Consider the following 27,369-nt stretch of genomic DNA (forward strand, 5'->3'; position numbering starts at 1 on the left):
CCGGCGAGTAGAAAGGCTGCTCGTCCGTGTCCTCTTCGGTGCACCCGATAAAGGCGCTTGTTTTATGGCGCTGTGAGGGCGTTTTGCAATGGCCGGTTGAGGTGCCGCTTATCGGCGGGACATGGTATACGGCTGGCTAGCATCGCATTTTAATTCCTTGTCCACCCGACGCCGCTTCCGTCGTCGCGTCTGCAGTGGAACCGGTCCGCCGTCGAGGACGTCGCTAGCGTGTCTTTAACGTGAAGTGATCAGGCGTGGCTGATAGCGGCCCCTTCTCTTCTTTAAGCATGCTCAGCACCGTTGGGCAACGCGGGGGCCCATCCGCGCTCTCTTTGTCTCGCGCTGCGCGAACACAACCGCGCGCACGGTGGCTGGGGTGTCCGGCGTGGGATGACGCCCGGCTCAGCGCCAGGCGCGTCCTTAACGCCTGTCCGATGACGTCCCGTGCGCTACAGACCGGGCCATGGGGGGCGTCTGGGGGAAAAATAGCTAGAAGAGGAATGGAAGCGCCGGACGGCGGCTGGTTCTTGCTGAGGCGCCCGACGCAAGCTATCCTGCACCGGGGGACGGCGCATGGCCATCCCTCTGCGAGCATGGCAGCGCGTAATGTGGTAGTTGCGCAACGTCGCCAATTAAGGGCGCCGGGACTTCCTGCTGGGCTCGCGTTTTTCGTACTGCTGCCGCTTCGCTTGCGCAAGATGATGCGTCCACCGGCTGCATCTGTGGGGCGCCGTGTGCTGAGGAATGCACGCTCCCAGCCGACGACCACTTCGTAGGCCCCCGCTGTCCGCGCCTCGCGTCGCCTCGTTTTTCGGTGGATGCATGCGAAGAGATCGTTTCCTTAGCACACCATGATGGAGTACGCTGCACTTTCGCCGTGCGGACGTTCCGGTGTATAAAGCGGCATCAAAACAGGCGGTGTGCCAAAGATGCTCGCTTTATCGTGGCATGAACTGAATATGGACGTAAATATATAAGCGAGTTTTTCAGACACACGATATCTGTATGCTTAACGGCGTTGTGTGAAGCTTGTTTCCAACGCTTCATGTCGTGAAAGAGCGTACGTTTTCGCTTTACCTCTCCTGAGAGATTTTACGTTAATTGCTCAAACTTACGCACGTGTGGCCCGCATTTCGGTGCATTGTTTTTTCTTATGCGAAAGACATGAAAACTGTGCGGATGCTGTGGAAATTCGTGGAATTGCATGGAAATAGGTTGACTGTGCAGGCGAGCACATTTTAGTGTAATGAGAGAGAGTAATTACTCATTAGCATCCGTCCAAGAGCAGCCGCACGGCTACACAGGAAAATTACGCAGCTGCCATGGAAACTTCGTGTCTGACAAAAAGATTCTTCCTGGCTAGGGATTCGAACCCGGGACCGCTGCTTGTCAGGAGCAGTCGCTCTGCCAACTCAGCGACGGCTAGCGGACCAGATGCTAGGGCGCATGTTCATTAGCCCGCTCTCGCCTACCACCTTCACCTTTGACGTGCATGCTCTGCCCTCTCACCGCTCCCAGACGGGTGCTGCAAAGGAGCACGTGACAGCCGAACTGTTGTATGATCAGCCCGCTCATCACAGATGGCGAACGCTGTTCCTATCCACACGGTGTTCGCATTCGCCCAAGCGCGGCCCCGAAATTTCTTGAGCTTGAGGGGCGACGGGAATGGTATTTTCGAACTTCGAAAATCTGACATGGGTATATTACTTATGGTGCGCCACAAGGCCTCTCACTAAATAATTAGCCTCGCAGTAACAGCACTCGTACGCTCACCAAAGCCGACCAAGAAAGAACCTTGTCATATCTTGTTTGTGCCGTCGCTGTGATTGACTTAACTGTTTTCTGAGGTCAAACCACATGACCTCGCGCGTGTGATTCAAACTCAGTCCGGTGTGGTGTCTCCCACGTGCGAGTCTCCCAGACGGGCCTTTCTTGTTCGCCAACATAGAGAGAGAGAGAGAGAGAGAGAGAGAGAGAGTGATGGAGCCTATGACTGAGCAGTGACTGAGCATGACATCTTGCACAGCTGCTTTCAAACACACACACACACACACACACACACACACACACACACACACACACACACACACACACACACACACACACACACACACACACACACACACACACACACACACACACACACACACACACACACACACACACACACACACACACACACACACACACACACACACACACACACACACACACACACACGCACGCACGCACACAAAAGCTATCGCTCAGGTCAGTCACAGTCTCAGGTGAACTACTATGTACATGCAATGCGAAAAGCGCATATACGCTATGGGACATATTTTTCACCTCCAGTTTCTCTTGCACTCTGAGCCACAAGGCACTAAAAGGTGCTTCACGGGCTAGTAATTTGGACACCAACCGCTTTTCACCTGCCCACGGGCTTACTCGCTCGTAGCGAGCGCTCAATTAAGCGCCGAATTCCGTGTACTTCAATCCAATTTATATGCTTCTTTCAAAATTCGTCATCGTGATGGCTCGAGAAGCCTTCTATAAGGTGTTTCTGAAGGCCTTTTCCTCCGGTGCACGTATATCGTTGTCAGCCCGCATTCACAGCGTAACCGCAAACTTGCGCTTTCTATGCAGCTCGCGATGAGAATGTTTGTCCATTGAAGCATGGAAGTGTGCGCAAAGGTGAATGTGCTGTGTCCATGCAGGCCAGAGAATCGGGCGTACTATAGTAAAGAATGAGCGGAAGCTGTTGGAATAAACAACTCCTGCTAAACGGAAAGCTAACCACCAGTAGACGAAATTATAAACTAAATATTTTTGAGGTCATTAGCTTGTTTGATATAGCCAGTCACTAGGAGCCTGATTTCGTTTGCTGTCGCGATTCGTCAGTTTATGCAGTGATACCGGCAGACCCCGTTATTACCAATTGATTTTATTGAGCCTATTGAGGGACGTTTATTTTGATAAAAATGCCTAATGCAAAGCCTCGCTTATAGCAATGCAGTGTTTGCATTTGCCCCAATACCCCCAGCCCCTGAAGAGGATTTCTCGAACCATCACTCCGAACACCGTATTTGCTTGTTTCCGCTTGAGTATACTCTTTAATGCCATTGAATAGGCAAATAATTTTTTTTTCTTAAACGACAAACTTCGGTCAAAACGAAAAATATTACATGGCATATTTAGAAACAGCGCGATGGTGTTTCCAAAGGACAAGCACAAACGCAAAAGAGGGCAAGCTTATTCGGGGTAACATATTGCAGGTAAGGCTGGTTGCTTGTAATGGCGCAGTGGTTGGCCAGAGGTAAGAGCACGCCTTTTCCATCGCGCCGGTCTTCACTTGCTGGTTGCAGGGAAGGGGGAGTAGCGGATGAGGAATATGACTCTCGCAGTTACCGCAGTTACGATTAGCTCTGCGTATACGGCTTTCTTCTATCTTTCTCTTCTTTTGTGTGTGTGTGTGTGTGTGTGTGTGTGTGTGTGTGTGTGTGTGTGTGTGTGTGTGTGTGTGTGTGTGTGTGTGTGTGTGTGTGTGTGTGTGTGTGTGTGTGTGTGTGTGTGTGTGTGTGTGTGTGTGTGTGTGTGTGTGTGTGTGTGTGTGTGTGATACACGCGCCTTGATGTGCAACTGCGTGAAAAAAGTTGACAGATTACAGCTGCTGTAAGGAAAATAGAATGACCTCATGCACAACCTCACCCCGCATCATGCACGGAAGAGCCGAGGGGTACGTGCGCCGTATACTATACCTGCGCGTGCGACCCGTGATACGCAGCTGACGCATGCGTGAAGATTCGCCTGTTTCTTTGCTTTAAGAATTTCAAAACTCATATGTGCGGCCGTAATCTTAGCATATAATGGCTGCAACTTCAGATTGCTTTTTCGCATCGTCTTGTTGTCGACACTCCTGGCTTTATTGGGAATTCGCAATGCATTGCACACTCGTACGCCAAATAGATGCCCAGAGCCTGTATTTCATAAAGGTACATGTTATACATTTTATTCTGGCCTGGCTACAGCATGACGGCGCATCGCCGAAAACATGGAGGGGTCACTAAAAGAAATAACGAGATAGCAGATCCCACCGTGCCATGCAGCCAGTGATAGTACGGTCGCTTCCCACGTACGCTTGAATTCTGCTGCTCGGAACGTAACCCTGCAACAGTGGTCACCGACAGAAGACCAAATGGACGCGGAATGGATAACGGGTCTTTATAAATTACCCCCCCCCCCCCTCCCCCCTCCTACATGGACATAAATCACTCGTCCTCTAGCTCGCTCCCTGTGAGGGATTTGGCATTATGCGGTCGAAACGAAATAGATAATTTATACACGCCTAGGGAGGCTTTTTCCTGGCTGAATGGGATTATTATTATTATTATTATTTCAAGGAATTTGTACAGGATGCCCATAAGGAAGTTTTAAAAGCAGCCACTTAAATTTTATTTCACAACCGTACATGGATTTGTGAAGAAACTACCAGAGTTTATATTAATTACTTACTCGTGGAGGTATATTTTTGGTGTGGTCTCCCCTAATTGAACCTAGTCGTAGTCTGGAGCGTTGCAGAAGCGCTAAAGTGATGATATGCAAACTTTTTACTACGGTGCGCATATTGCGTTGCACACTGGTCTACAGCACACGCCACAGTACATTTTCGACGTTGAGGTGGATGAGGAGAGAGAGAGAATTAGGAGTTGCGCAGAACGCGGGTCACCGTGACGGCCTTGCGCAGGGAAGCGATATAGTTGAAGGGTAGGAAGTGGTGGCAGGCACTGCTGGGAAAGGAAGAGCTAGGCAAGCAAATGAGACGATATCGCGCCAACCGCACCTAAGCATGGTGAGCTGACAGATGAGGATGAAAAGCCAGGAGCAGGGTTTATATGGCGGCGACTGCAGAGTTGCGGCGAGACCGGTTTTCCACGCGGCGACGTCATGCAGCGACTGCGCCAGCACGGGGTAGATGGAGATATGTCTGCGCCTTCGAAAATTGCCCGCAAACCCGAAATCGCGGTGCAGCGAAACGAGTTGGGAGCCCCGAGGCCGCGCTTGGACAAAAACACTGCCACTCCCACAATCGAGATTAGACGCAATCTTGAAATGGGTTTATTACTGGCGTAGTACATTGGACCAGCGCGCTCAGATCTCTCGCTGCGCTTTCTTTTTTTCTCGAACAGTCCGATAAACGGTGTCGCTCGGGATTCAAGACGCTAGGAGCGTATAGAATCACTCGCGGAGCGCGCTGGCTTCGTCCACCACGACTAGGAAGACACCTGTTGACGCTTGCGCTGCTCTAGCGGCAGAAAGCATGCATGCACACGGGAGATGACCTGAAAAAGCACGAAACCTTCTGGTTCGCCTTCGTATTCTATATTCCTGTTCTCGACGCCGCGCTCTGAAGGAGCCGAGCCGCTGCGACAAGGGCAGCGGTGAATGTATTTCCAAAAGCTGTCACCTGCAGAAACAGCTCAGCGAACTGCAGCTACTAGAGAGGCCGTAATGGTTGACGCTAGTAAGGAAAAAAAAATAATGAAGGCAAGTATAGCCCCGTCCGCTGGGGTGTGTTGCACCGAGTATACGGTTCGAATGAAATATTTCGACCCCGCACTTGAGAACAATTAAGCTCCCGCGCAGCGCACAGCTCCCGAAGAATTATGCATCGTTTTTCCTACCTTTTTATCAAATCGCGCTGGTGTCCCGAACATCGACGTTGTCGCCAGTTTCGCGAGTCATGTGATTTGAGGGCTGGCCCTTTATGTACTGCGCGTCACACAAGTACGCGTCTCCTCTGCGTGCGATAAAACGCAGTCTGTACTTCACGCCGCCGCAGTACGCGAAGCCCATCGTCGAGAAGTGCCGACAAGCGATTCTCGAGGTGGCGCCCGTGAGGTGGAGGTAAATGCTTGGTCGCATTTCCTGCAGCAACCGGGTTGGTAACCGAAAGCGAAAGTGTAATGTTTCCTTCGACTTCATGCGTATTCTTATATCGTTAGTTGGCCGGGCTCACCTTTGCGGATCTTCGTTCGCGTCCATTCACTTTGCCGCTCACTTAAGCAGTAACCTGCTGATGTGTGCCCCTGTTATATTCTACATCATACAGCCGTAAGAAAGCAGATTACGTGAAAGACCACCCTGCACAGGTATAAATCCTCTCTTCAACCAACTCCTACGCAAGTGCCTGTGTGGCTAAGGATCTTACTGGGGATCCAAGGGCCCTGGAGGTCGTCCTGCCCTCCAGTCAGTGCACGGCTATGTCACCTGCCAACTTTCCAACTTTCACCTTCCAGCCCGAGATTTTTCGCTCACAGCGCCGACGCCAGTTTTTCAGCATGAAATGGGCCCTTAACGCTGCCGCGTTACTAAATACGCCTCCACGTGCCGGATCCGATCAGGCTTAATTGCGTCGAAACTGCGAAGAAATACCGCTCTTGTAGTAGTAGTAGTAGGTTCTTTTATTTTAAATAATAATAAAGGGAAGTAAAAAGGCTTGCCAGTTCCTGTATCTGCTATCTCAGTGACTTGAGCATCTGAACTGGGGCGGCGGAAATAGACAAGATAGCCAGAGACAGGGAGGGGAAAATGAAGATGGGAACGACAGGGAGAAAGGACAGGGTGGGATGAAATAAAATGAATTGGAATCATGCAATAAAACACAGTCCCCAGTAGCATGTTTGAGGTCCGCCCGCGATTGTCTTACTTCCACATAACTGCAGCGCGAATAAAAGACGAGCACCAAGGAAGCGATTGTCCGTGTCGTGTACGCGTGTTTCCCTTCCTTGGTGCTCGTCCTTTTCCCGCGTTTCAGTTATGTGGAAGCAAATTAACCAACTTGCCTAAAAGCTCGATTTACTATAGCGGTTGTTTTATTTCACTGAAACACTCGGCACTGCGAGTGGGCTGTTATTTTCCGTGACCCCTGCTCTGGCATGCGGCGCTGCTCGCTGTCTCCCGGAAGGAGAAGAAGAGACCTTTATAAAATCGAGGTTTGTTTTACATATATCCCTTGCGTTGACGACCGTTATGTAGATGAATCGATTTTATACGGCTATGCAGGGACGAATGAGTAGGGTAAGAGAACTGAAACGGTACGTGTCCTTTTGAATCCTCTGTTTCGGCAGGTTTGTGTTTACTGGGCTTATTTAACGCCATTACTCAAGAAGACAAAACGCATTGAAGAACAGAAGTAAAGAGACATAGATACTATGCATTGTACATTGCAAGAAAGAACGTTTGACCTGAGTAATCACTGTTTGTGGAGCTGCTTGTAATGTAAGATATTTACGTTTTTATGTCATGGAACGGTTATAGCCGTTGGTCACGTCCACAGGTCACAGGGAAACAGAAAGATTGCAAGCTCCTAGAGCTGCTGGCTGGTATCGTAACAAAATATAATAATAATAATAATAATTGCCCTTAGTATCTAACCAATACAAACAATGTTGCCTGCAGTAACAGATGGCTTTATTTTTAAGCACAGCATGGATGAGAGCACATATGAAGTGTTTAACAGGGTGGCTTAGCTGGCATATCTTAAAAAAAAAAAAAAAAAAAAAAAAAGGAAACGTCGTGATGCGTAATACCCTATTCATGAACTGAATAACTGGCTTTAGATGAAGTTTAAAATCAGAAGGCCAAGCACCACAGATGGTGCGACAGATTATGGCGATATATGAAGTCTTAACGAAATTCAAAGTCAACAAGTCGGCATTTGATCGGTGGCTGTACGTTCAGCCGCGGCGTGAGGACGCACGCGGGCGATCGGGGATTTTCATTCCATTAGCGAATTTCCGCGCTGCAAGGGCAGCAGCGGCTCCGGTGGCATTTTCGACCTTCGGGACGCCGAATTCATTTTCGCAGTATACTGGAATGTACTGACGATCCATCCGTGCTTATTTGTAAGCGAAATCACTCTTTTCTTGTTTTCGTGTTTGTGGCGTTCGACATATCATCCTGCCCTTTCCGAATCGCCGCGCGGAACTGCTCGCTGAGCCTTCTTGCTGTGGGGAGTTTGAAAACCACGTTCTTCGTTCGGAAACGGATCTATAGAACGTCCGGCGTATGCATGTTGCCGTGGTGTTCGTCGTAAATGCTCGCAGCTGCATTTTTACTAAGGTATTCCATGTAGCAACATCATGCATGAAAATGTTATATAAACCTAACTCCATAGTGTCTGGGTGTCTCTAACGTCGATTAAAAACGGAGTAGTGGCATGAGATGTATGTATACGCGTAGGGGTGGAAGACCATGCGCGTGCATTTCGCTATGCAACATTTTTTTTTTTTTTTTTCATACACCATATCTCACATTGGTGAAAAATACGCCTCAACTTGACTGGCACTTTGTTGGATCGAAAACAGGGGAAATGGTGGTACTCAGTCCCATTAGAGTTTCATGACTTGGGGTAAGTTCCTCCCTCATATAAATACGGTGTTGGATTTTTAACACGCTGTGTATGGTTTAGGATTCTGATTCCTTATGAATCTTGGGTAGAAGCCAGTAGCAGGTCACGGTCGCCTGTGGCATGCTAGCCGCGGCAGCCGACCGTTGAGCCGACAGTCACTCTAATTATTCGCATGATTGATTATGGCCATCATGAAACATGTATTCACTGTATCAATTCGCGACAGTGCTCTCTTTAGCAGCACACATCGTGTGTGTGTGTGTGTGTGTGTGTGTGTGTGTGTGTGTGTGTGTGTGTGTGTGTGTGTGTGTGTGTGTGTGTGTGTGTGTGTGTGTGTGTGTGTGTGTGTGTGTGTGTGTGTGTGTGTGTGTGTGTGTGTGTGTGTGTGTGTGTGTGTGTGTGTGTGTGTGTGTGTGTGTGTGTGTGTGTCGGCTCTCTACTGGCGACTGACTGCAGTTCGGTCACGAACTTTTGGCATTAGCATCGCCGATCGAAGGAAGCCAGGATAAGTTACCCCAAGCTTATCTCCCGCCGAAGTTGGCGCTCTGCTTGCACGGGTACCTCGCTCGTCCCCGCACAGAGCGTAGGGCAGAAACGCGGACAGGGTCGTCGGGCCGAATGCCGTGCAGAAAAGTATTGGTACCGTTGTCATGTGCAGGGCAGCAGTAATTGGCGCAGCCATGCGTGCGGCGCGCCTATCATTCGCCAGGACCATCGACCTTGATGGTCCTCGCATAATCCATTAGTAAGTGCCGCGCACTATGCAGCAACTCCAGAGCATGAGGGAAGGGGGGCGCGTCATGCTCGAAAACAGCAATTCAGTCTGACGGCGCTTGCGACATGGCCTTAATGAATGTGCTGTTCCGACGGTCTCTGCGCGTGCACCTTGTGGTTGAGTATATGGCGGACCCTCTGGCTCTCTTAATGAATTTCCCTTCCTTGAGGCCACTTCGGCAGCGTTCGACGCTTGATTGTCCGGTGGCAGTTTTTCGCACTGGACTGACACTTCGGGCTGCCTTTCTAGAGTCCACTCCGCTTCGAGGCATCAGAGCCAAGTGCCGTGACCGCCGCCTGCGCATGTGAGCGCCAGGAATGCGCGTCACTGAATCATCCGGGCTGGGTCGCTGGGCGTTCCGACCAGTGTCCAGCGGCTATGTCGGCTGGTCGAGCGGCGCACTGACTGGCGGCAGCCTCCGAGTGATGAGCCAGCGGTTTGCGCTGTCGCTCCTTCGAGGGCGCCACTTGTCGCACAGAGTGCAATAGTGCACTCATTGCAGGGGGTGCATCGTTGTTTTTCCTCGTACTTCCCCGCTTTCCTGCAGAGCAGTCGGCCGACGTCGCGCTCACTACATATGCACGCGCTTTCGCCCAGGCGGCAGCGTAGCTGTCAGTATGGTTCCTGATATCTGTATACCACTAACGATGACGAGGCCACGGGTTCGAACCCCGTAGAGGTGGGCGCATTCCGATAGAGAAAGGAATGTCAGAACTCTTGGTGTAATGTGGAATTTGCGGTGCTTCGCTTGTATGCTGTCCCATCACACTCTCTCGTCAGAATCAGATGCCACGTTCTTCGCCGCGGTCCATCTCCTTCGAAACGCCGCACCACCGCTGGTTTCTTTCACGTGGTATTAAAGAGAGAAACTAAACAGCAAGTAAGAATTCGGTCTGGCAGTCTCTGAATGCCTCTTTGTCAGGCAGTAAGTATAATAACTCGCTTGGAGCTTTGAGACGGATGGTATGCTTCGTATTATCGCAGTCCTCGCGCCAGTCTCATTGCAGCTGTTACACCGCGACCCACAGCAGCTATTTTACAGGGCGCGTGCTTAAGTTCCTGTATTCCTCAGAAGCCACTGCGTTCCGACGAACTCCGTGTTCACAGCTTATCCACTGTTCAGAATTTCGCACCTTGCCTTGGCGCAGGTTCTTTGTCGAGACTGATCGCATCGCTCTACTGCGAAGTTCGAAGTCAGGGTGTGCAGAAAACAGCTGGAAGCAAGTGCTTCTGATATGCTTCAAGCGGAGCCAAGGCACTCCCCTCGCGCTGGCGGCTATGAATGTTCTACGACCGGAGAGTCGTGCGAAACCTTTCCATTGTCGTCGTTGTCCTCGCGCCTTTCACCGCCCACCACTTCCATCACGCGAACAAATTGTTTGCTCCGCCCCCCGCCCGCGGGCGTCGCGCGGCCCAGGCGAGGCTCCCGCGCTCCGCAGTTCCGTCCTCGGCAGGGCCCCGAGGCAAATGGCGGCTGCGAGTATTCCCCGCGCCTACGTGGAGCAGAAATAGAATATATGGCCATACAATTTCTGACGTAGCTGCTTCCGCAAATTTTCACGCAATTTCAATTTTGCTGGCCGACAACGAGGCGGATGGAACTGGTATAGTAGTTATCCTGCCGTGCATTTTTTTTTTATACTTCTGGACATTATTTGCTCTGTCGTCGCATCAGGTTAGAGATCCGAGTGACAGCATGAAAAAAAGAAAAAAAAAAGCGTTCTTCGAGCTTTTCGTATTTCAATGATATGCCGACAGTCATATATCCATCCAGAAGACGCAGTGACGGCGTAAAAATACAGCATTCGCCTCGCGTGTCTGTTGCTCCGGTATCCATCAGCGAGGGAAAAAAATACGCGTTGGCGGAGTAAAAAACCAGTCTTGGAAGGTGGCTTGTTTCTTGTAAACATAGCCGGGGCTGGCTAACGGAATTCGGTCTCCTAGTCACCAACTGTTAGTATTCTGATTTGCTTTCTCCCCCGCCGTGGTGGTGCAATGGTTAGGGCGCTCGACTATTGTGCCCAAGAATCGTGGCCGTGGTGGCCGCTTTTCGGCGGAGGCAAAAAGCAAGGCGCTCGTGTGCTGTGCGATGACAGTGCACGTTAAAGAACCCCGGGTGGTCGAAATTTCCGGAGTCCTCCACTACGGCGTCTCTGATAGCCTGAGTCTCTTTGGGACGTTAAACCCCATAAACCAGCCAAACCATCTTATTTACATTTTGACAAACGCTTGAGTTGGATTTAATTATTCTAAGGCACAGTGTGGATAGTCTAGTTGGCCTGGTTTGAAGCGTTTCGTGTGAGTTAAGTATCACCGATTGACTGCTTTGTTCATGAGCGTGACCAGCAGAGAATTGAACAGACTCTGCGGAAAAAGTTTTTAACGCAGTCCATCATTCCTTGCGTGTATGTCGATATAAAGCTGCCGATGTCGATCTGTATTTTCACTGGTTTACATAAAAGCACAATTGAAGAGTGCTGAATAAAGGAAGATTAAAACAAGAAAAACGAGTATTTGGGTAAAACATTGAATACGTCAGTCACAATGTAAACTCGATGACTTTCCTTCTCCCCTAACTGAACAAAGTTTCGCTGTCCCTGGTCACCAAAAAGCATGTACCATTCGCAAGCCATCCAGTATGTCGGGCGCTTTTTAGTGGCAGTTATAGTTATTGTGGCAGTTACAGTTACAGTTATAAGAGCCAAGTGAAATCGCACGCCACTTGACAAGACAGAGGAAAGAGATGGAGAAATGGAAATTTGAGCACCGATTTACCACAGATAAATAAAAGACAGGAAATAAAAGATGAAAGCAAATATGAGGTGGGTTCGCCTTTAGAGAACGAGAGAGTGCTTTCTAGCCATACGTGATGTCCTAGAGTAATATGTAGTCCTGACTGACATTGCAAGTAATCCAGAGAACCACAGTCTCTCTGCGCGCTGTCAGGGATAGTGGAAAACGAAGAGATCTGTCGGCTCTTTCTTCCCACCCTGGCGAGGATCGAATAACGTGCAGTGAAAACTTCTTTGAACTACTAGAGAGTCGGGTTTTGTCTCGTCGAAGCTGCCTGGAAGTGGTTAAAAGTGCAATGCGGGGTGTGCTTTAAATTTAGGATTATTAGAGTTTGCGTGTTAGACTGCGTGGCTGCATCGCAGCGTTTGCAGCATGGAATGGGCAGTCGGTATAGGCTGATTAGGAGGTGTCCGGTGAAATGCTCGAGCGATTTACCGACGTAATCGTTTACAGCGGTGATTAAGAGCCGTAGTGATCACTCTTGACTGACAGGGTCTTGAGCTTGCGTGGTTTCGAATGACCATTGTTCGCGTTCGGGCATTGTATACGGGCTCTTTCGCGAATCGTTGGGCTTACTGTCACAATATTCCCTGTTTGAGAAAAAGCTATTGACCTCTGCGTTCAACCACAAGTAAACCTGGTTGGTTTTATATGTGTACTGTGATGCGTAAAGATTTGCTCACTGCCTATATAGTCCAGTAGCGAGGCCTTCCTTTGTTTATAGTGGTCCGGTCGTGTATGCGTAATTTTTCTTATAAGCTGGAAATCAATCGCTGCTACGCGATACTTTCTCCTGGCGGTTCCATTTCGGCAAAATTTGATTGGAGAAAGGTCAGTGTGCTTTGTCCTTTAGCTAGATTAAGGTGCACGGGGCATTCCAAATTGCGCAGATCCCTCCATCGCGGTCTCCCGCAACGCTCAAGTCGACTTTTATTGAAAACACATGCCACAAGCGGTGTTTCTTTTTTCATTGCTTTTGTCACCATCCCCATTATTGAGGAAGAATAACTTCGTAGCTCATGCCTTTTTTTTTTTTTTTTTTTTTCAGAATCATCGACCGCTCACGCTGTCAGAGTCGCAGCCTGTCGCGTAGTTCTGTCCCCGAGGTCGACATCGCATTCGGCTCGTTCAGGTCGTGGTGAAATATGAATACGCGCTCGTGCATATTAAATCATTCACCGAGTCCTTCGATGACGCGTTCAAGCTTCCCTGTGCAACTGACGATGAAAGCACGTGCTCCCCCCCTTACCAAACCAAGACCAATTTCATCCACGGGTGGGAGGACACTGGCGAATGCACAATGCGTGATTGGAGCGTTTTGCCTCACGTGTTAAAAAAATGTTCCTAAAGTTGTGACCGCGGGATGTTAACGCTTTGCGGTGAAATGCTGGTGGTCGACAGTAGGACAACAGAGCTTAAAAAAACATTTCGAAACGTGAGAAACACCGAACGCCATTTTAAAATCACGGATTGACTGATTTCGTTCAACGAGAGTGTACACTGCCAAGATACGACAGCGAAACCAGAACTCGTGGTCAAGAACGAGTCACATTACACGAAAAAAAAAAAAAAAAAGTATTATGTCTGGGAAGTTTCATATTTTAAAATCTTATCCTTGAAATACATTTCTTTTTATTTATTTTTTTTATTTGCAGCCGCTTACATCGCTAGGAGCGGCGAAAGGCCTTTTTGTGGCCTGGGAAATGATGTGTTCTATCCGTCGCACAACGTTCGATGCCATCTCTACGATTTCGGGCCAGATTCGCAGTTCATAAATGGTCTTCGGAGCGATGCTTACGCTAGTGCCCCACCGTCATAAGCCGCATTGAGGCTAGCAAACATGCAAGGCGTCTACTGCAGAGGGCTCTGATCCGCAGTAAGACGAAGCGGCCACGCGCATTTGAGGCGCGGACGGCCTAGCACGTTTGGTGAAATTAATAATGTCCGGCTACGGCCGCCTCACGTTTCTTTATAAGCCACCCACGCGGATGAATTCTATCTTCATAGGTTAGATAGCATTCTTGTTGTGCTTGCTTTGCTGACGGCAAGTCTACACTGTAGCCTGTGCAGCCGCGCACGAGGTAGCGCATCGTCGGGGTACTGCAGGTGAAGTATACGCTTCTGGAAAGTCGTTTTTGTATGGTTTGCATGTTTTGCGCCCAGGAAAAACAAACATCTCTTAGTCGCAGATAATTAAAAGCAGTTATGAGGAGCTCTCAGGCCGCGCTGCCGCTTATGAATGAGGTGAAGCCTGCGGCCGGGATGACCGTTTCCGCTGTTCTGCAGGATAAAAATAGACGCACGTATACCTGGTGACACGCTATAGTATAGGCCTACAGAGGAAACTGGTACCTTTCCTAAACCTCCTCCGTGACCTCCTTCATGGGCGCATAACGGCAGCGTGCGGCAGGGTGGATGGTGGGCTGATTACATTACAAGTGCGGCGAAGGCTGAGAAAGATTTGTGACTATACTTTGTCATTTGGGCGCTCTCGAGTCGATATGGTAATGATTTTAACTGCGTCCTTCATTTCAGATCTGCACTTCTTGGGGAACTCCCTCAAATACGCTGACTAGCGCGAGTTCTATAGTTGTAGTACTGCTAGGACAACATCTGGCTGCAGTAACAGCGTGCAGACGCCCGAACCTGCTGCGCTCTCTAAGGGGCGAAATAAATGCCCGCGTTCGAAGGAATTTCGTTCACTGCACGGCAGTGGTGAATGCTCGCTGCGCGGCTCCGTAAACGTTGCCGCGCGCGCTTTGTCTTCCGGCCGGCGGCGCCCAGTGCGCGTGGTTTCACCTTGGCCGGCCCAACGGTGGGCGGCTGCTGCTCCATTGTGGCCGCGGACAGCCCAAGGTCCGCCGTCGGGAAGCGCCAGCCTTCGCGGATGCCGTCTGGGCGATGGCGCGATCTCCGTCGCTGATATCGCGCGGGGTGTGCTGCGACCATTGTCTCGACACGCCGCGTTGTTGAACCGCTGCTCACCTTGCGCCCTTTCCGAGCAGAATGCGCGCCGCCGGGGAACGGCTTTGGCCCCGGCTAGCTGACAGCTCGTGACCCACTCTGTCAGAGTTTGGACGCGAATGGCGCGTTGTTTACTGCGCGCGCGTTCCCGTCGAATAGCGACGCTGGTTACGTGCCTCGGAAGGCGACAGTTTAAGCGTGCGCGACAGACGACGCTCAGAAATAGAGGATTTTTTTTTTTTTTCCCAGGGAAAAAAAAAAAAAATCATTTTGGAAAGGCAGTCTAGCGAGTGAAGCAACTGCGTAAGTGTAGTAGCACAGGGCACACTGAGGGCATTGTAGCGCAACACAGGGTTGTTATGGGATATCGCGCTGTGTTCGTCCTGTCTGTTTCTCCGCACGTTTCGGCATGAATAGCGTTTTTGTAGCGCCCCGAACAGCAAGATGTAGCTTTTGAGAAAAAAAAATTAACAGTACATATTACTTTTATGAATAAATCGCTGAAATCTAATTAAATTACGGTATCTACTGGTCGGAAAATGGCATGTCATTGCAATAAAACTATTTCCTAAAAGTAAGGCGAGGGCTCATTAATTACTATCTGCATTTCATGCTTATATAAAAAAGAAACGAAAGTAAGCGGAGTAAAAGAAACGCCCACATTATTTTTTCTTCACTAAATTCTGTCCCAGCCAACTATTTTCACCTTCCGTTTTCATTTGTACAGCAGCGGCGATTACAAAGATGAGCCAACACTAGCAGACAAAACAGGATGATGCTCAGCATTCGTCGCTTTCTCTTCTGCTCTCAAGATAGAAGGGAGCAAAAAAGACCTTGGACCCAAAACCCCAACGCCTTGCCGCCTGAAGTTCTAACCCCCCTCCCTCCCTCTTGAAACCCCCGGAACAGATTACTTGTTTCATCGGTGCATGGTCACAGGAATCGCTCTTGTTGGCAGTCAGTGCTCGAACATGTTCGCACCATGAACATTCATGCTTGTTATTCGCCCTCGTGTTCCGTGGCGACTAGTGTAAGTGAGGCACTTACTTGGACAACCCTAGGAGTGCCTCAGCGCTCTCCTAACCATAGTCTCGAACTCCGACTTGCGCCATCAGCCCCTTCAACCCCGCAATCACAGCCTTGCATCTTGTTGTTGCCCAGTGGGTGCACTCCCACCTATAGCCATCGAATAGCCGCGTGCAGCGCGACCCGACAGCATAGGGCGCCAGTGGTTTCGGAGAAGACGTTTTCGCTATGCTCGCAAGTGTGAGTAAGAGCGATCCCTGGACCAGCGGCCATTAGCGCTCTCACCGCGGCAGTAATCGAATCCAGGCTCTGGCGGCCGCGTTACGATGGAGCCGAAAAAAAAAAAAAAAAAAAAAAAAAGAGTGTTGAGATCCCAGCGCACGTCGGGGTACCTAGCTAGGTGGTCGGAATTAATCGGCACTTCTCCTCAACGGCGGGCCCATATCCAGCACGTGGTTTTCGCGCGTAGGAATCGTGCAACGGCCGAGAGAAAATAGGCTCGGTGTAATCAGCAGCGCCAAAATGGGCTACCTGTAACATTTATATATACGAACATAGTATACCTTCCTTCCCATCATCTTTTAATACCTGCTCGTCTGTCTTTATAGGAGTTTGCTTCCAAGAAAATTGGGCGCTTTCCCAGTCGTTGTCCCCGTGAGTAACGCAGCAGCCAGCGCGCTTGACGTCCTGCAGCAGCCAGCTCCGACCGGCTCATTAGCGTCCCGTCGTTGACGCTCTCCCCGCGCATCGCGGCGGTCCTTTGTTGTTTTTTTCTGACGCGGCCCTTTCCGATCTTGCCGCATCGCGACACTTCGCTTTGACGGCGCGTTCGCCGAAACCGGATTTTGATACGACGCTGATATGTATACATACAAACTCGTTTACACTGCTCAGCACACGTTTTCACTGGAGCGGAGGGCGAGCGAGTGGGCTCCTCTCTCCTCCGTTCAGCCCGGCTTTCGTTTTCTGTGCGCCCTCTCGGCGTGACTGGGATGGAAAAGGAGCCGCTTCGTAGCGCATTGCGCTAAAGCCCTTGCGCGAGCGGAGTGTGCGGTTTGGATCCCTCGGATATGCCGGCAAAGCCTCCTGTTCTCGGCGACGGTTTCTGGAGGGCTCCTTGCGTTACCTTAACGGGCGTCGTCGCTTTGAGACGTTAAACCCTATAAACCGAGTCATTAAAAGCTAGTGTTAATATATATAGACCGTGCGCTCTGAAGTTTGAAGGGCTTTCCTATTGGCGTATTTGGACATAAGCGGTGGTGGAATGTAATCCCCATCAATCAGATTATTTTCTCTTGACGAGCTGAGATAACCTTTCAGCTGTTACATACTGCGGGAGTGTTTTTTGTTTTTCCAGAAACTTCTCTGGCTTTGTCGGCTCGTTTAATGCGGCTATTGAGACACTTGCTTGTAAGTGGTGTACGAAAATATGTGAAGCTCGCTTGCCGGATGTATTGACTCATATATGTTTGGCAAATTATCTTCAGCAGTAGTTTCTGCAAGAAAAGAATATACTAATACACTGTTTCTTTCTTTCTTTTCATTTCACCACGTGGCATGAAGCGACAAACGATCGTAGTGAAAGCGTTTTGCACCACTGCAGACATTCGGCCAGTGGCTTTGTTGACGAGCTCATGCGTGGTCCTTTCAGGTAAAGTGTGTTGCTAAATTAATTTTCTGCCTTTAATAAGACGCCATACGGAGCAATACAGGACACCCGCAGAAAACGGTATCCTGTGTTCATTCACACGTGTCTGCGTCTTAAACAAACAACAACAACAACGTTAAAAGCAAATCTAACCGCGCAACAACTTGGCCAGCCTTATTCTTTAACAGCTGAAGTGGTACAACGTATAGGTTTTCATGGCCATCGCAGCAGCGTAACACATCGCGATAAAAGCAGCTTTGACGAGAACGAGGGTATTCGATGCTCTCAATGCCACAGGCTCTCTTGACTACGTCGTGTAGACCGCAGTGAAATGTAAAACGACCGGCTATGGCATGCGACCAGGAAGTCGCTCAGCTCGACCGATGTTGTGACCCGCAGTTTGCCTTCCCAAACTTGCTCTCATCCGGAACTGAACTTGTCCATCTTGACTGTTCATTAGCAGCGAGAAGCCGAATGTAAAGCTAACTTCTGTTCACTCCAGCTGCATCGCTGATTGCTCATCGGTTTGCGATCATGCAGTCGCAAGGCTGAAAAATCGAGCAGTGCGGCTGCATGTGACTGTCGCTTTTAGACCGAAGCAGTCGCACAATTAACCTCTGCGAGTCACGAGTGTGAAGTGTGAGCGGCTGACCGTAGTAGGTTTAGTTGCGCACTGTAACAACCGCAGTCATGCTTTCCTCCCGCTCTAAATGTTATCGAGCTCTGATATCTTATAGTGGTACACCACCACAGTCTGCCGCATACGCGTACTCCGTGCAAATAGATCCGACTGGTCCGACGACCTCCACTTCGACCTATCATTAGAAGGTTTTAGCTAGAGGAAAGGTACTATAGTGTAGATGTATACCGGTTTACCAGATCCGCCGCTCAGTGGCGCTGCCTGGCCCCACCTAGGCCGCGGCGATTTCGCGAGAGGCGTTCGATTAACCGGTGTACGTCTATGCTAATACGTCTGCATTCGCTATGCTTAAAGCATCTAAGGGAGGCATTTAGCATTCGGGTAACATACTATAGCGTGGACGTATACCGGCTTACTGGACGTCGGCTGTGCACGCAATGTGGCCACACCTTGCCAAACCAATGCGAGTGCGCAGGGCAATGCAAAAAGCCCTCCATTAACGCTTGCTACCATCTTTCGCTGTGGTAGCGTAGGCTCACATCGGAATTGGCGGCAATAAGTTGGCACATCAGCGTTCCCGCGACAACCTTCCCGTACACTGGAAACTATACGCTAATCGAAGGAGGCTTCACTGTACGCGGAGCTGCACTTCAATGAGGCCGGCAGCCAGAAGCATTTCAGATAGAACGTTCGGGCCCTGACCACTGCTCAGATTACTTTGGCGAACCCCTCCTGCGCTCACGCATTGACAGAGGTGAGTGCAATCGCGGCCACTGCGCCTACGTGGGAGGGGTACGGTAAACCAGTGTACGTCTTACCCCGGTTCAGAGGAGCAGGGCTAACCGCCCTTTCTAGTTTCCCGTTTCTTCTTTCAACTTCGACCGGCTCCATTTTGCCTCAACTTCCCGTCTCAGCACGAAAGCCAGGAGCGCTGTCTCTTCCGTTGCCCCGTCACTCGCCAATCCTTCTGCGCCCTCCACGCGTCACGTGGGGTGGCTTGGCCATATCGCAGGGTGGATGAACTGTCCCTCATCAACCAGTCTCTCGACGTCTTTATCGGGGCAATTCAATTTGTGCCGCAGTCACGTGACTTCCTCTTCGTCTTCTCCTCCCGGGACGTGGCAGGTCCCTAGCACAAGCTATAGCGACAGCAGTGTGCAAATCCTGTTTAGGGATGCGCTTGGCCTGTGTGCACCTATTGAGAAACTCGGTCTTTTGATTTCATCACCAGAGAAAGAAAAAAAAAAAAAAAACGCGTGCACCTGAATTCTATTCATTGTGTTATTTATGCGACGCCGGAATTCATAAAAGTCGAGGCGGCGTTCTTCTTATTCGTCAAGGTTTAAAAACACATCGCGAACGGTAATAAAGGCACACCGCGGTGCCTCGAGCACGCGTTCGCGTATGCTGCCGACCCTCGCGCCTATAGTTTGCATGCTGGATGTGATATGACGGCAGTAGCTGCAGTGCAGGCGCCACGGCAGCAGCCCGATGACTGAGAAGACACATGGTTTGTACAGCTGCTACCGATGCATGTCGGAGTTTGGACACACATTACCGTACACATTATCCGTCGCTAGACCGCGTTAAGTGCGCCGAAAGCCACGCCCCCCTCTATCTCACTCGATTGCATAGTGCCCAAGGATGCGGGATCGAATCCCGGCCGCGGCGGCGAAGGCTTTTCGATGGTAAAAAGCAAGGCGCCCGTGTGCTGTGCGATGCCAGTGCACGCCATGAATTTAGATGGATGCAAAATTTCACACCAACACCAGCATGCTTGTATTATGTTCGGCTGATATATATGAAGGGCCGCCGCACGTTTGCCGGTTCGCATAAGCCCACCATCACATGCATGCGCGCTCCCGCCGGTGCATAGACACGCGTGCCTCAAGGGTGTGCCTCAATAGGCGCCCCTATAAAATTAAAGCCGGGGGAAGCATAGACGCACGAATTGAGGTAATTTACGGAACAATGGCGGCATGCGATGGGTTCCGCATCGCCGAACGTGCGGTGGCTCTAATTGCGTACCTGTGTGGGCATCGCCGCCACTCGCGAGCGGTGATCCGTGTCGACCACGACGGAAGGGGCTAGCGGCGGCGGGGCTGACGGTTTGCCTCATCGCGCATGAACATTCGAACGATACTTCAAGATCCGGCTGTACGGTGCTGAATATTAATGTTGCTGCTGTAATGTGGCTGACGCTCACGGGGCACGCGCTGTTGACGTGCAGCGCGGCGTTTTGTTATATTGCCGTTACTATTTTTCGGATTTGCAGCGGGCCGGTCAAGGCACGCTTTTTGGTCCGCAAGTGGGCGGCCAGAGAGAAAGGAAACAGGAGCGTTGGTTAGCGTGCTAGGAGGCTACACGCTCACGTTTCATTTTGGAGGGACTATAATTGTACACGGCAGCCGACCCAGAGAAGCGCGCGTCCGGGTTTGCAACACGCGAGGAAAAACCGCTACCCATGGTTGCCTTCGGTCGCTTCGAAGCGCCGCTCGCACGCCTCGCTTGGTCAGCGCCTGTGGAATGCTGTTGCCGCAAAAGCCTTTATAGTCTCATCGGTGTTAGCAGGATCTGCGCGTTCGCGAGACGCGTCCGCGAGATTCCGCGGGATATCGGCCGGGTTCAGCTTAACCTTGGAAAATTAAGAAAGACCGTCCTCCACCGGGAATCGAGCTCTTACCTCTCCGATCACTAGCCGAGCGTGTTAACCGACTACGCCACGCCGAGAACGTGAGAAACATTTCTTAATTATCCTTGACTAGCGTTCCTGCCGTCTCCATGGCAACGTAGGGGCGCAACGACGACGCTTTCACCCCGGTCTTCAGGAGGGCTAGGGAGCCTACATGTTGAGCTGGGTGCCGCGGCACAACATGTAGGCTCCCTACAGGAGGAACAGGAGGGCGCGTGCGCATGCCATCTGCCGCCAGCGATGAAGACCAAGCGCCGCAACGTGCGCTCGCCACCGCCGCCCAGTGATGCTACCCACCTCGAATCCGCCACGGAAGAAGCACCGTGTGATCGGACGGGGTTCTGTCAAATAAACACTATAGTAGATATCATATCCAACAGATATCAATACAACATTTTGGGCGAGTTGGTTACATACATTCATTATTACAGCGCAAGGACGGCACAGAACAAGACGAGGACACAACAGTGCTGCAGTTCCATGCTGAGCCAGAACATTCAAAAGCGCAGTGGCACCAATTATCTCGGTCCATTGACTGCAGCACTGAAAAAAAAAAAAAAAAAAACAGCGCTGTTGTGTCCTCTTCTTGTTCTGTGCCGTCCTTGCGCTGTAATAATGAATGGAAGTAGATATCAGCCCCAAAAGCGTTCAAGTGCCTCAAGAATTTTTATCTAGCTTTTTTTTTTCTCTGTACATTCTTGGCGGGGTTTCGCTGGTTTTAGGCATTGCGTTCACAATATGGATTTCCTAAGGCGCATTTTTTTTTTTCCGCACTATTTTTGAACGAATGTTGATCAGGTCGCACCCGACATTGCCGATTAGAACGAGATTGCGTTAAAGGCCCCGTGAAATCCAGCAGCGATTCCTATCTCTGACGGGTCGTCTTTCGCGTGATATGTTATCTTACGTGTATATGCTATTGAGCATGTGTAGGATAATAGAAGCAGAAAATATCCAAGTGAATTGACACGAACGAGGATCCTCAAGGGGAGCTGGCAAACAGGAACCATTAGTCCAATACACTATAGCGCAGCAAAAGACGAGGACACAAGAGCGAGAGACGAACACCACGAGCGCTAACTTCCAACAAATTTTATTCTCCTGAAGCATCATATATAAACGCCAGAAAAACAGGAATCACATGTGCCAACCGTATCAATTCCTTAGAAAGAAAAGCTCTTTATCTGAGAGGAGAATGGAAGGTGTGCTTACACACGCGCATCCTGAACTATTTATCTTTTCGGCTTCAATGATTTCGCGCGTTACTCTTTCTCTGCTTTTTCCTATTACAACACTTTTATCAAAGAAAGGCTTACAGGTTTTTGAGTTGCATTCGAGAATGTGGTCAACTAGCGATCCGCCTTGCCGGCCGTTTCTGACGTTGCGAGCGTGTTCCATTAGGCGCTCGTTCAGACATCTCCCCGTCTGGCCGATATAGTGTTTCCCGCATGACAAGGGAATTTTATATACAACACCTTCTAAGGAATTGATACTGTTTGCTCATGTGATTCATGTTTTTCTGGCGTTTATATATGATGCTTCAGGAGAATAAAATTTGTTGGAAGTTAGCGCTCGTGGTGTTCGTCTCTCGCTCTTGTGTCCTCGTCTTTTGCTGCGCTATAGTGTATTGGAATCATGTACCAACAAGCCCAAAAACCACGCTAAGGAACCATTAGCCATCTCGCTGCACACCCTTAAGGCGGAGCACATATATGTTCGGCCAAATTTTGTTCGCAATGTGCTGCTTCAAAACCGATTATCTCCGCCGCGGGACTTTTACACGAACAACATGCACCGCCAAGTGTTTCTCCGGCTGAAACCGGACGCCCAGACAAGTGAAACATTTCGCAACTTATTTTCTCGCCCATCGCCCCATTGTAAGCCGATGTGCAGTGAGTGCCGCATTGCCCAAACCGCAATACCAAAACAGCAGCGCATTGTCCTCGGGATCGTTACATTTCGATGAGCCTCTGAAAAACATGGCTCCAAATTATTTGCCTTCACAACACATTTTTTTTTTGTAATATTTTTGGTTGTGAACGTCACAATTTTTTGTAGTATTGTGGAGTTTCTTGTCGTTGCGATAAAAGCACAGAAACGTTGTAAAGAAAAATACTACTCTACAACAGAAACATGCTACAACAGTTAATACAAAACGGAACGAATCTGTCGTATTTTGGACTAAATTATCCCGTTTACGACGCCACGTTTGTTGAGCGGTTAGGACGCTAGAAGGCTGAGAAGCCGGACGCTGAATCGGGTCCCGACCATGGTTGCCACGTTTCGGTGGAGGCGAAACGCAATGCGCCCGTGTACGGCGCGATATCGGAAGAACCCAAATGGTCGAAATTATTCCGACGTCCCTTACTATACACGGCGTCCCTGTATAGTCCGTGTCTCACCGCAAATCCGATATACCATGCAGATTCTGCAGTTTCTTTCTTTCTTCTTTTTTTTTTTTTTTTTTTTTTTTTTTTTTTTTTTTTTTTTTGCTACTGAGAGTAGTGGGCGAGTGGTAATTTCACGTGTACCTTGGTGACATCAAGTACAGAAAAAGAGGACGCCGTGATTGTGTTCCACAATCGTTATTGATACTGGCGGTCGCCCACGCTCGTCGCGACGTGGCGCACCGATCGGCAGCGCATTTTTCCGATGGCACCGTACTAGCGGATCCACTTCACTTCTCTTCCCTGACGTCATAACGCTTCGAATCGTCTCAGCGCGTGGTTGCCGAGGGAATATGAAGAAATGGCGCCGGTACGAGGGCAGGAAAAGGTGGTGAAAAAACAAAGAAAAGGCGCGTGGACGACGAAACGGCAAAAGATTACCCTTGATCTTCCTCCATCCGCCCGTTTCATTGACGTCAGCGCGACCAAGGTCGACCCGTACAGAATAATAAGGCGGCCTGTTATCGGGCGCTCGATCAGCTTTGGATGCGCGGCCGTGGGCGCACGCATCGCGCGGCGATAGCGGCGTTGCATACGCGGCGGCGCAATGCTGCGCCAACGTGATTATCGCCGGCCGTCACGGCGTGGCCGCACGCGCAGGCTCCCTTTCTCCCTGCCTCCCCATCTCTCTCCATGGTCCATGCATGCGCTGGGCCCCGAGTTGTGCGGGTCACGGCGAAAGCGAGCCCTCCCCGCCTCTTGGGTTGGCGCACGCCGGGGTTTCCGCGGTCCTCTTCTCTCCCCCCCCCCCTTCTTTCTCCCTTGGCATCATCTGCCTTGTCTTAGCGCTCGTTCAGCAGCGCTTAGATGCGCGGTTTAGCGGCTTGGACCCTCGCGACCAGGCCTTCGCCAGAGTGCGTCAACCCTCCCTGTCCACATTTCTTTTTTGTTTCCTTTTCTATTATATTTTGTCTTCGAATTTGCCAGAACACGCACTTTTTTCCCTGTTCTCGGTGTTCTGTCTCCATTTGCGCGAATGGTTAAATGCGGTCGCTCACAGCACGAGCACTTCGGAGTTTTTGTGCGGGGAGTAACAGAACAGGTGGGCTGAAGATTAATTCGCAGACTGGGTGCAGACTTTGAACTCGCCAGAACAGCCCTCCGCGGTACTAGGTTTTATTTATTTTTTATTTTTTTTTTATTTTTTTGAGCCCAGGAACACAAGCTTCCTTCATCGATGGCTCTTCGTGCAGAGCGTCCGATATCCATGCCTGCTAGGCAGAAACTATTGCATTAATATGTAACTATTATAACCTATCTGCAGAAGACGGTGAACAAGTTTTTCTCTTTTTTTTTTGTGTGTGTGTAGAGCTTTCCCTTTTTTTTTTTTATCGTATGCTCGAAAGCAGACCTTGACTTTGTCTACTTCTTCGGCTGCCCTCTCTCCTTTAATATTTTGTTGTGACTTTTCCTCGTCGTTACTGGGCCATATTCGACGACAAACTCCCTGGACTTTGCATTCGCTGCCAAACAGCGAAAAAAAAAAAAAAAAGGAAAGAAAGAAGAAATTTATTTGTTAGAAACCCTATATGGGAGGGGGGGGGGGGCTTTTTTATTCTTGTTTTTTTTTCTTTCCAGGCCTAAAAAAAATGCACATGTTAACTATGCCTCCAGATCATATAGGCGCGTAGTATCCTTGTTCAAACGTAATCTAAGCAGCCTAGTTCATTGTGTAAGCGATCGGGCTGCGTAATTAATGATTGGGAAAATGGAAGCTCGTGTGCGAAGCGAAAGTGAAGGAAACAAACCACTCGTGCAACCTGCACGCGCAATGCTGGAAATACCCAGTCGAGGGTGGCGGTAAATGTGTGTAGAGAAAGGGGACCATAACAGGCTCGCGCAGAGTTATAGGACTGCTGTGGCTCCAAACGAACGTATTTGCTTTTGCAGACGTTCGCATGCTTGTATAGAGATATTTTTTTTTTGCCGTACCTGAGACGTAGGTTCTGTGTGTACGTTCTGCTGTACACACACACACACACACACACACACACACACACACACACACACACACACACACACACACACACACACACACACACACACACACACACACACACACACACACACACACACACACACACACACACACACACACACACACACACACACACACACACACACACACACACACACACACACACACACACACACACACACACACACACACACACACACACACACACACACACACACACACACACACACACACACACACACACACACACACACACACACACACACACACACACACACACACACACACACACACACACACACACACACACACACACACACACACACACACACACACACACACACACACACACACACACACACACACACACACACACACACACACACACACACACACACACACACACACACACAGCCTGATGACCTGACAGCGGCTTTGTATGGGCACTGGGCCCGCTTGGCCTCACCCTTGCCACTGCCCTTGCGCAGGAGGTGTCCCGTAAGCCCGATATACATCTACGCTGGTACGTCTCCGGTATGCTTAATGCCGATACTTTGTGATCTGTTAGGAGATGAGGAAAGAAAATGATTTTTTTTTTTGCACGGTTGTGTATACGTTGTGAAATGCCTCAACTTGTTGTACAGTGATTTGTTTTTAACCGTCAACTAAGTTGTATTTGAAAAATTACGAGAACTTCATATGTGCGGCCTGTGCAGGTGGTTTAGCAGCAGCAAGGGGAACATCATGCAGGTGATAGAGCTATATGATTAGATGATTAACTGAGTAAAATAACTAATCAGATTATTTATTCTTCTGATTTCAAATGACAGTTATATTGTGAATTGAAGGCCGTCAGTATCAAAAGGGAGCTCCCCTTTTTAAATGTTCTCAATGGGTAGTGTAGTTCGATCGATGCTACTTTAAAAAATAGGCATTCGGAAGTCCGTGGAGTTGGTTTTTCGGCATTGCACGTTCGTAAGATGGTGTCTATTGCATTTAACTTTTCATCAAATACAGACGCCGTTTGTGCAGTTGATAATGTTGAAGAAGAAGATAAAATGGATTTTACGGCATTATACCGCTCCTAAAGATCTCATTATATATTTATACAATGAGGGAAAGCAAACTCATCGAGCTTTCGAATGCGCATTTTTGACATTAGATATTTCGTAGTATACACTGCCGATTAGGAACATTTAAAAAAACAGGGCTACACTTTTGATGTTTGCGGCCTTCAATTTGGCAGCCTAATGTTGTCCCACACAATCAGAAGTAAGTTGACCAGGTAATTTCAGGTAATTATTCGTGTAATCATTAACTCTAATGTCCGCATTGTCCTCAGCCACGGTGGCTATACATATACATACTATACATGCCTCGGTGGCCGGTAAGGTATAGGTGAGGACATTAGTAAATGGAGCACGCTATTTTGTTCTAATTGCAGTCACGTTTTTCCTATCTGAAGTAATGAAACTTTGTCTCTGAGAAAGCGCCCTAACGTCGCCTATACTTACTTGCCTGCACAAACCACAGCTGCCAGTTTCAATTAGGCAAAGCTTGAAAAATGTTTGAAGGCAACGACGGCTCCGTTTACTTTTGACCGCACTTACGTCGATTAAACAACTATTTTCCCTTACCTCAGGTCTGCTCAGTTGGTTACTGCCACAGCTGGGCACAGTGCTTGCTGGCGGCTTGCACTGGCTTATACTCTTCTTGCCCTGTCCGCTGAACAGAATAAGAGCGAGGCCGACGGTAATGGGAGGGAAGAGCAAAAAGAGAGATGGCGATATATTAGCGCCACCCGAGACCGTAACCCGGCTACGCCGTACATCGTCGAAGCAATAACGTTAAAGCATCGAGGTGGACCTGGCCGTATTTTTTTCTTTTTGCGCCTCTCGTACATTCTGCGCGTGACTCGTTTGAAGTGTCCGCATAAATTGATCGTCCCGCAATTTCTGCCGCCTGACAGGCAAAGAAGGGAAATTATGCTCGAGCAGATAAAGCGAGATGGCCAAAC

At 49.6% G+C, this 27,369-nt stretch overlaps 1 protein-coding gene across 1 annotated transcript in view; it reads left to right on the forward strand.

Annotated features, from left to right (window-relative positions):
* ush (Zinc finger protein ush) overlaps window positions 1-27,369 on the forward strand; it is a 339,434-nt gene that overhangs the window by 173,655 nt on the left and 138,410 nt on the right. The gene's annotated exons all lie outside the window — the stretch shown is intronic.

The sequence above is a fragment of the Amblyomma maculatum genome, chromosome 1 (genome assembly GCF_055883805.1).
Source record: "Amblyomma maculatum isolate TAMU_Amacu chromosome 1, ASM5588380v1, whole genome shotgun sequence".
NCBI lineage: Eukaryota > Metazoa > Arthropoda > Arachnida > Ixodida > Ixodidae > Amblyomma > Amblyomma maculatum.